Below are 9,055 nucleotides of genomic sequence, written 5' to 3'. Positions count from 1 at the left end.
AACTATACAAACACATGGACATTAAACACTATGCTCCTGAATGATTAGTAGGTTGATAAAAAAGTTAAGAAGAAAATAGAAAAATTTCTTGAAACAAATGACAATGGAAACATAGCATAGCAAAACCTATGGAATATAGTAAAAGAGGTACTATTATAAAAGGAAAATTTATAACTGTAAGTGCCTACATAAAAAACAGAAAAGCTTCAAATAAATAACCTAACAATACATCTTAATTAATTAGAATAAAAAGGCCAAACGAAACTCAGAATTAGAAGAAAAGAAATAATGAAGATTAGAGCGGAAGTAAATAAAGTTAAAATGAAGACAACAATGCAAAAGATTAATGAAACAAAAAGTTGATTTTTTTGAAAAGTACAACAATTGACAAATATTTAAACAGGCTAATTGAAAAACAGAGATGATACAAATTAGTAAAATCAGAGGTGAAAAAGGAGACATTACAAGTAACGCTTCAGAAAATCAAAGGATCATTAGTGGCTACTATCAGCAATTGTATGCCAACAAATTAGAAAACCTAGAGGAAATTAATTCTTAGACACACACAACTTACCAAAATTGAACTAGGAAAAAAATCTAAAACCTAAATAGCCGAATAACAATTAACAAAATTAAAGCCTTAACAAAAAAGTCTGTAGGACCAGACTGAAAAATAGAGAAGGAAAGAACATTTCCAAACTCATTCTTTGAGGCTAGTATTACCCTGATACCAAAACCAGACAAAGACACATTAAAAAAGCAAACTACAGGCCCATATCTGAGAATATTGGTGCAAAAATTTGCAAAACACCTAGCAAACTTAATTAAACAATACATAAATAGGTAATTCATAATGACCAAGTGGGATTTATCCCAGGGATGCAAGGATGGTTCAACATACAAATCAATCAATGTGACACATCACATAAACAGAATGAAGGTGCTGGGCACAGTGGCTCATGCCTGTAATCCCAGCACTTTGGGAAGCCGAGGTGGGCATATCACCTGAGATCAGGAGTTCAAAACCAGTCTGGCCAACATGGCGAAACCTGTCTCTACTAAAAATACAAAAATTAACCAAGCATGGTGGTGGGTGCCTGTAATCCCAGCTACTCGGGAGGCTGAAGCAGGAGAATCACTTGAACCCGGGAGGCAGAGGTTGCAGTGAGTTGAGATCATGCCATTGCACTCCAGCCTGGGTGACAGAGGGAGACTTCATCTCCAGAAAAAAAGAAAAAAAAAGATAAAATCCATATAATCATTTCACTTATGCTAAAAAATTATTTGATAAAATTTAATATCTTTAATAATAAAAAACCCTTTGAAAACTGGGTATGGAAGGAACATACCTCAATGTAATAAAAGTCATATACGACAGACCCACAGCTAGTATCAGACTAAGTGAGGAAAAACTAAAAGCCTTTCCTCTAAAATCTGGAAGATGACGAGAATGTCCACTCTTACCACTGTTATTCAAAATAATTCTGAAAGTCCTGTCTGGAGCAATCAGACAAGAGAAAGCAATAAAAGACATCCCAATTGGAAAAGAAGTAAAATTATCTTTTTTTGTCAATATATAATCTTACATTTGAAAAAGCATAAAGACTCCTCTGATAGGGTTTAAATGTGTGTTCCCTCCCAAATGTCATATTTAAATGTAATTCTCAATGTTGGAGGTGGGCCTGGTGAAAGGTGATATAACTATTGGGGTGGATTACTCACAAATGGCTTAGCACCATCCCATTTGGTACTATCCTCATGATAGTGAGTTCCTACGAGATCTGGTTATTTAAAAGTGTGTAACAACTTGCCCCTCTGTTTTTTGCTCCTGCTTTTTGCCCTGTGATGTGCAAGATTCTGCTTCAACTTCTGTCATGACTGTAAACGTCCAGAGGCCTCCTCAGAAGTGCATGCCAGTGCTATGTCTTCTCTACAGCCTGTAGAATCACGAGCCACTTAAACCTCCTTTTGAAAAACTAAATTACCCAGTCTCAGTTATTTCTAGTGATACAAAAATAGCTTAATACAGAAAATTGGTACCAAGGAGTGGAAAATTTTTATAAGAATACCTGAAAATGTGGCATCAGCTTTGTAATTGGCTAAAGAGGCAGAGGTTGGAAGAGTTTGTAGGACTCAGAAGAAGACAGAAAAATGAGGGAAAGTTGAGATTTTCTTAGAGACTGGTTGAATGCTGATAGTGATCTGGACAGAGAAGGCTGAGCTGAGGAGGTCTCAGATGAAAATGAGAAACTTATTAGGACTGAAGCAAAGGGCACGCATGTTGTCTTAGCGAAGTGGTTGGCTGAATTTCTGTCATGTCCTAGGGATATATAAAAGTTTGAATTTGAAATTGATGATTTAGGGTTTCTGTTGGAAAAATGTCTAAGCAGCAAAGCATTTGAGATGTGGCCTGGCTGCGTCTAACAACCTATGCTCACATGTTCTAACCAAAAAAAAAAGTTGTAACTTATACTTACAAGGGAAGCATAGTGTAAAAGCTTGAAAACTCTGCAGCCTAGTCATGTGGCTGAAAAATAAAAAGCTTTTTTAAAAGAGGAACTCAAGCAGGCTGTGGAGCAACCACTTGTTAGAGATATTTGTATAACCTAAAAAAAAGCAAGTGTTGATAGCCAAGACAATGGGAAAGAGGAAGGCATTTTAGAAATCTAAAAGGCAGGCCCCCCATCACAGGCCCTGAGGCCTAAAAGAAGAGAATAGTTTCTGGGATCAGGCCCAGGACCTGCTATCTTGGGTAGCCTTGGAACATGGCTCCCTGCATCCTGGCCACTGCTTCAGCTTCAGGTGTAGGTCAAATTGACCCAGGACAACTCCAGTCACTGCTTCAGAGGGTGCAAGCCATAAACCTTGGTAGCTTCCATGTGGTGTTAGGCCTGGGAGAGTACAAAATGCAAGAGTTGAGACTTGGGAGCCTCCACCTTTATTTCAAAGGATGTATGAAAAAGCCTTAGTGTGCAGGCAGAAGTGTGCTGCAGGGGTGGAGCCCTCATGGAGAACCTCTACTAAAACAATGGAGGAAAGAAATGTGGGGTGACAGTCCCTATGCAGGCTCCCCACTGGGGTATGGCCTAGCAGGTCTGTGAGGAGAGGATCACTGTCCTCCAGAGCCCAGAATGGTAAATCTAGCTACAGCTTGCACCTTGCACCTGGAAAAGCCAGAGGCACACAATACCAGCCAGAGGCACACAATGCCAGCCCATGAGAGCAGCTGTGGGGGCTGAACCCTGCAAAGTCACAAGGTTGAACTTCCCAAGGCATTAGTGTGCCCTGGAAATGGGACACAGAGTCAAAAATAATTATTTTGGAGCCTTACAATTCAATAACTGCCCTTCTGGGTTTTAGACTTTCATGGGTCCTGTGGCCCCTTTCTTTTGGCTGATTTCTTCCTTTTAGAATAGGAGTATTTACCCAATGCCGCTGCCCCATTTGTATCTTGGAAGTATCTAACTTGTTTTTTATTTTACAGGCTTATAGGAGGAAGAAACTGGCTTTGTCTTAGATGAGACTTTTGACTTCTGAGTTAAGGCTGAAATGAGTTAAGACTTTGGGGATTATTGGGAAGTCATGATTGTATTTTGAAATATAAGACGGATATGAGATTTGGAATGGCCAGGGGCAAAATGATATGGTTTGGGTTTGTGTTCCCACCAAAATCTTATATTGAAATGTAATCTTTAATGTTGGAACTGGGCCTAGTGGGGAGGTGATTGAATCATGAGGGCAGGATTTCCATGAACAGTTTGGCATCATTTTGTTTGGCGCCATTCTCACAATAGTAAGTTTTCATGAGAGCTGGTTATCTACAAGTGTGTAGCACTTCCCCCCTGCCCTTGCACTTACCATGGGACGTGTAAGCGCCGGATTTATTTTTCACCTTGATTGTCAGTTGTCAGAGGCTTCACCGGAAGCAGAAGCCAGTGCTATGCTTTCTGTACAACCTGTAGAACCGTGAGCCAGTTAAACCTATTTCCTTTATAAATTAACCAGTCACCGATTATTTTTATAGCAATGTGAGGATGGCCTAATATATTCACCAAAAAACTTACAGAAGTAATAACTTGAGTAAATTTGCAGAATACAAAATCAACATATATATACCAGTAGGATTTCTATATGCCAACAGTCTACAAATTGAAAAAGAATTAAAAAATGTAATACTATTTGCAATAGCCACAAATAAAACAAAATGTGTGGGAATTTACCAAAGAAATAAAAGTTCTCAACAATTAAAACTGCAAAACACTGATAAAAGAAATGAAAGAGGACCCAAAAATTGGGAAGATGTTTTTATGTTCACAGATTGGAAGAATCAGTATTTTTTTAAATGTCCATACAATCCAAAACAATCTATACATTTCATGCCATCTCTATCAAAATAACAGGCCAGGGGTGGTGGCTCATACCTGTAATCCCAACACCTCAGGAGGCCAGTGGATCATGAGGTCAGGAGTTCAAGACCAGCCTGGCCAACTTGGTGAAACCCCATCTCTACTAAAAATACAAAAAAATTAGCCAGGCTTGGTGGCGGGTGCCTGTAATCCCAGCTACTCAGGAGGCTGAGGCAGAGAATTACTTGAACCCAGGAGGTGGATGTTGCAGTGAGCCAAGATTGCATCACTGCACTCTAGTCTAGGTGACAGAGTGAGACTCCATCAAAAAAAAAAAAAAAAAAAAAAAGACATTCCTCACAGAAAAAGAAAAAAAAAATTTATATGGAACAAAACACCCTAATAGTCAAAGCTATGCTGAGTATATAAAACAAAACTGGAGGAATTCCATTACCTGGTTTTAAATTATACTACTAAGTTATATTAATTAGAACAGCATGACACTAGCATAAAAACAGACATAATGACAAATGGAACAAAACAGAGACCTTAGAAACAAACTCATACAGCTAAACTAAACTTATTTTCAACAAAAGTGCCAAGAACATACAACAAAAAATAAGACAGTTTTTGTAATAAATAGGGCTGGGAAAACTGGAAAGCCATAGGCAAAAGAATAAAACTAGAACCCTATTTCTTGCCACATACAAAAATCAAATTAAAATGAATTAAAGACTTAAACCTAACACCTCAAATTATCAAACTTTTACAAGAAAACATTGGGGAAACTCTTTAGGGCATTGGTTTGGGCAAAAATTTCTTAAATAATGCCCCATAAGCACAGACAACCAAAAAAAACATGGACAAATGGGATTACAGCAAGTCAGAAAGCCTTCTTAAAGTGAAAGAAACAATAAACAAAGGGAAGAGAAAATCCACAAAATAGGAGAAAATATTTGTAAATTATCCATCTGAAGAGCAATTAATAGCTACATGATATGGTTAGGCTTTGTGTCCCCACCCAAATCTCATATTGAATTGTAATCCCCAGGTTTTGAGGGAGAGACCTGGATCATAGCAGTGGTCTCCCCCATGCTGTTCTTCTGACAGTGAGTGAGTTCTCATGAAATCAGATGGTTTTATAAGGGGCTCTTCTCCCTTTGCTTCACATACATGCTCTCTCACCTGCTGTCATGGAAGAGGTGCCTGCTTCCCCATCTGCCATGATTGTAAGTGTCCTGAGGCCTCCCCAGCCATGCAGAACTGTGAATCAATTAAACCCATTTCCTTCATAAATTACCCAGTCTTGCCAGGTGCAGTGACTCATGCCTGTAATCTCACCACTTTGGGAGGCTGAGGCGGGTGGATCACAAGGTCAGGAGTTCAAGACCAGCCTGACCAAGATGGCAAAGCCCCATCTCTACTAAAAATACAAAAATTAGCCGGGCATGGTGGCAGGTGCCTGTAATCCCAGCTACTCAGGAGGCTGAGGCAGAGAATTGCTTGAACCAGGAGGTGGAGGTTGCAGTGAGCCGAGATTGCACTACTGCACTTCAGCCTGGGCAACAGATCAAGACTTCATCTCAGTAAATAGATAACCCAGTCTCGGGTAATTTTTATAGCAGTGCAGAAACAGACTAATACACTACAGTATATTGAGTTCGAAAAATTCTGTAGAAAAAATGTAATAATCCAATTGAAGAGTGGACAAAAAATTTAAATAGACATTTATGAAAAGAAGACATACAAATGTCAAACAGGCAAATGAAAAGGTGCTCCACATCACTGATCATCATAGAAATGCAAATCAAACCCAAAATGAGATATCATTTCACCCCAGTTAAGGTGGTTTTTATCCAGAAGTCAGTCAAAAACAAATGCTGGTGAGTATGTGGAGTGGAGGGAACCCTTGTACACTGTTGTTGGGAGCACAATTAAGGACAGCTTGGGTGTTCCTGATTTAACTAAAAATAGAGCCACTATATGGTCTGGCAATCCCACTGTTCAGTATATGCCTAAGATAAATAAATTCAAAGACATATTGTAAATCAAAGACATATTGGCACTCTCATGTTTGCTACAGCAGGGTTTATAATACCCAAGATTTGGAAGGAACCTAAATGTCCATCAACAGATGACTGGATAGAGAAAATGTGGTACATATACACAATCGGGTATGATTCAGCTATAAGAAAGAATGAGAGTCTGCCATTTGCAATAACATAAATGGAACTGAAAGTCTTTATGTTAAGTGAAATAAGTCAGGCACAGAAAGACCAATGTCACATGTTCTCACTTATTCGTGGGTGCTAAAATTCAAAACAATTGGTGTCATAGAGATAGAGAGTATAAGGATGGTTACCGGAGGCTGGAAAGGGCAGTGAGGGAACGGGGGATAGTGGGGATGCTAAATGGGTAAAATAAAATTGTTAGAAAGAATGAATAAGACAATGTTTAATAGCACAACAGGGTGATTATAGTAAAAAATAATTTAACTTACATTTTAAAAACCTAAAAGAGTATAATTGGATTGTTTATAACACAAGCTATAAATGTTTGAAGGGATGGATACCCCATTTTTATTACGTATTACTCACTGCATGCCTGTATCAAAGTATGTTATATACCCCCATACACCACCTATGTACCCACAAAAATAAATTAAAAACTGAAATTAAAATTAAAACCAAAGGGAGGAGAGTATAATGAGGCATGTGTGACCCATGGCTTGAACCAGCTTTTCAGGTTAACTTTGGAAAGTCCTTATCCAAGAAGAGGGATCCATTTAGTCAATAGGAGCTTAGAAAATAATTTTTAGTTTATAAGTAGAAAAAAGGATTTTTAATCCCGAGCCATAGCTCTCAATCAATCCCTGCAGAGAACCCTGTTCTTTACTCTGGAGATAAACACTATTTTTCTTTTCCACCGAATAACACCACATTTCAAAATGAGGGGAAACATCTTGAAACGAAGAGGTACAGCCTCATTAAATTTGATTTGGTTTCAATTGTAATTAATTTAATCACATGTTCTAGAGTTTGTCCTCAGTCTTCTCCTACTTTAGGCCCACGATCTGTTGGATTTGCTCAGCTCCTTGCTCAACAGCAGGAAATCAGTTTGAATTATTTAAAAACCTCATTGTGGCTGGAAGCGGTGGCTCATGCCTATAATCCCAGCAATTTGGGAGGCCAAGGTGGGCAGATCGCTTGTTGTCAGAGGTTTGAGACCAGCCCGGCAAACAGAGTGAAACCCCATCTCTACTAAAGACACACAAATTAGCTGGGTGTGGTGATTCATGCCTGTAATCGCAGCTACCTGGGAATCTGAGGCAGGAGAATTGCTTGAACTCAGGAGGCAGAGGTTTCAGTGAGCCAAAGTGGTGCACTGCACTCCAGCCTGGGCAACAGAGCAAGACTCCGTCTCAAAATAATAATAAATAAATACATAGGTACTCACAAGGCATCTAGAAGGTTAATACTTATGGTCTGCAAATAGCCACATTTTTTAGCTGGCCACAAATTACAATTGCAGAATATTTGTGGCCAAACAAGACATCTTCCACCAAGTCTGAAAAGTGTATAAATGTCCTAGGAGTGCAGCATTTTTTTTTGTAAGGATAATATTAATGAGCTAGCTTAGGTCAACAGGTTAACGGTCATTGTTAAAACAAATAACCCCTGACTTTGGTGAGTACATCTGCACCTTCCAAGTTTAATTATAACTCTTTCTGTTTATAGTTACTTATAAGTAGAGACACTAACAAAAGACAGTACATTCCTGCTCTTGTTTTCTGAGGATGTCCAACTCTGTAATGAAGTCATTTCTAATAAACTTGCTTCTTTCACTGTGCTGACTCACCTCAATTTTTTTCCTGCACAAGATCTAAGAATCCTACTTTGTGGTCTGTATCAGGACCCTCTTTTCCAGCAACATCTTTCAGCAACACCATGAAGGGACACCAAGACAAGACCCCCACTCCAAGGAAAACAATCCACACAGAATCAATCAGCTGACACCTGCATGCTCTGTGCCTGACAAGACCCAAATGGCCAGCAATTTTCTCCTTCTCCAGTTAAACCTGTCCAACATTGAGGAACCTATCCAGGTGAGAACTGGCAACTCTAATTTACTCAGATGCCTTTCTGCAGGAGATTCAAATATTTGCTGATGCTCACTGATACCTTCACTGGTTAGATCGAGGCATTCCCCATCCCATCTGAAAAATGTTTACCAGAAGAAATAGCTCCTCAGTTTGGGTCATCTAAAAGCCTGCAAAGTGACAATGGCCCATCTTTTGCGGCAGGCGTATCCCAACACCTATCCTCAGCTTGAAGAATCCAATATTACCTTCACTCTGCGTGGAGGCCGCTATTACCTTCACTCTGCATGGAGACCGCGGTCCTCTGGAAAGGTGAAAGGGCTAGTCCTACTCTAAAGAAGACTCTAGCTAAATCAGAGGCCTGACTGTCTCTAACACCCATAGCTTACTGCGGGTTTGAACTGCTCCAAAGTCAAATTTATAATGAAGTCCTGTCGAGTTAACATACGGAAGGCCTTTCCTAACCACAGATCTCCTAACAGAGGAAAGCACTCATCAATTACAAAAATATGTCCTCAATCTAGGGCAGGTGCAAGGCACTCTGTGAGTATGGAAACTGGAGTCCTCCCCTCCCACATGGGAAGAAAATTCAGTTTCAGTTCAGCTAGGG

Source organism: Mandrillus leucophaeus, unplaced genomic scaffold, assembly GCF_000951045.1.
Source record: "Mandrillus leucophaeus isolate KB7577 unplaced genomic scaffold, Mleu.le_1.0 Scaffold657, whole genome shotgun sequence".
Taxonomy (NCBI): domain Eukaryota; kingdom Metazoa; phylum Chordata; class Mammalia; order Primates; family Cercopithecidae; genus Mandrillus; species Mandrillus leucophaeus.
The sequence above is the reverse complement of the archived record's forward strand: the minus strand, read 5'-3'. Positions refer to the sequence as shown.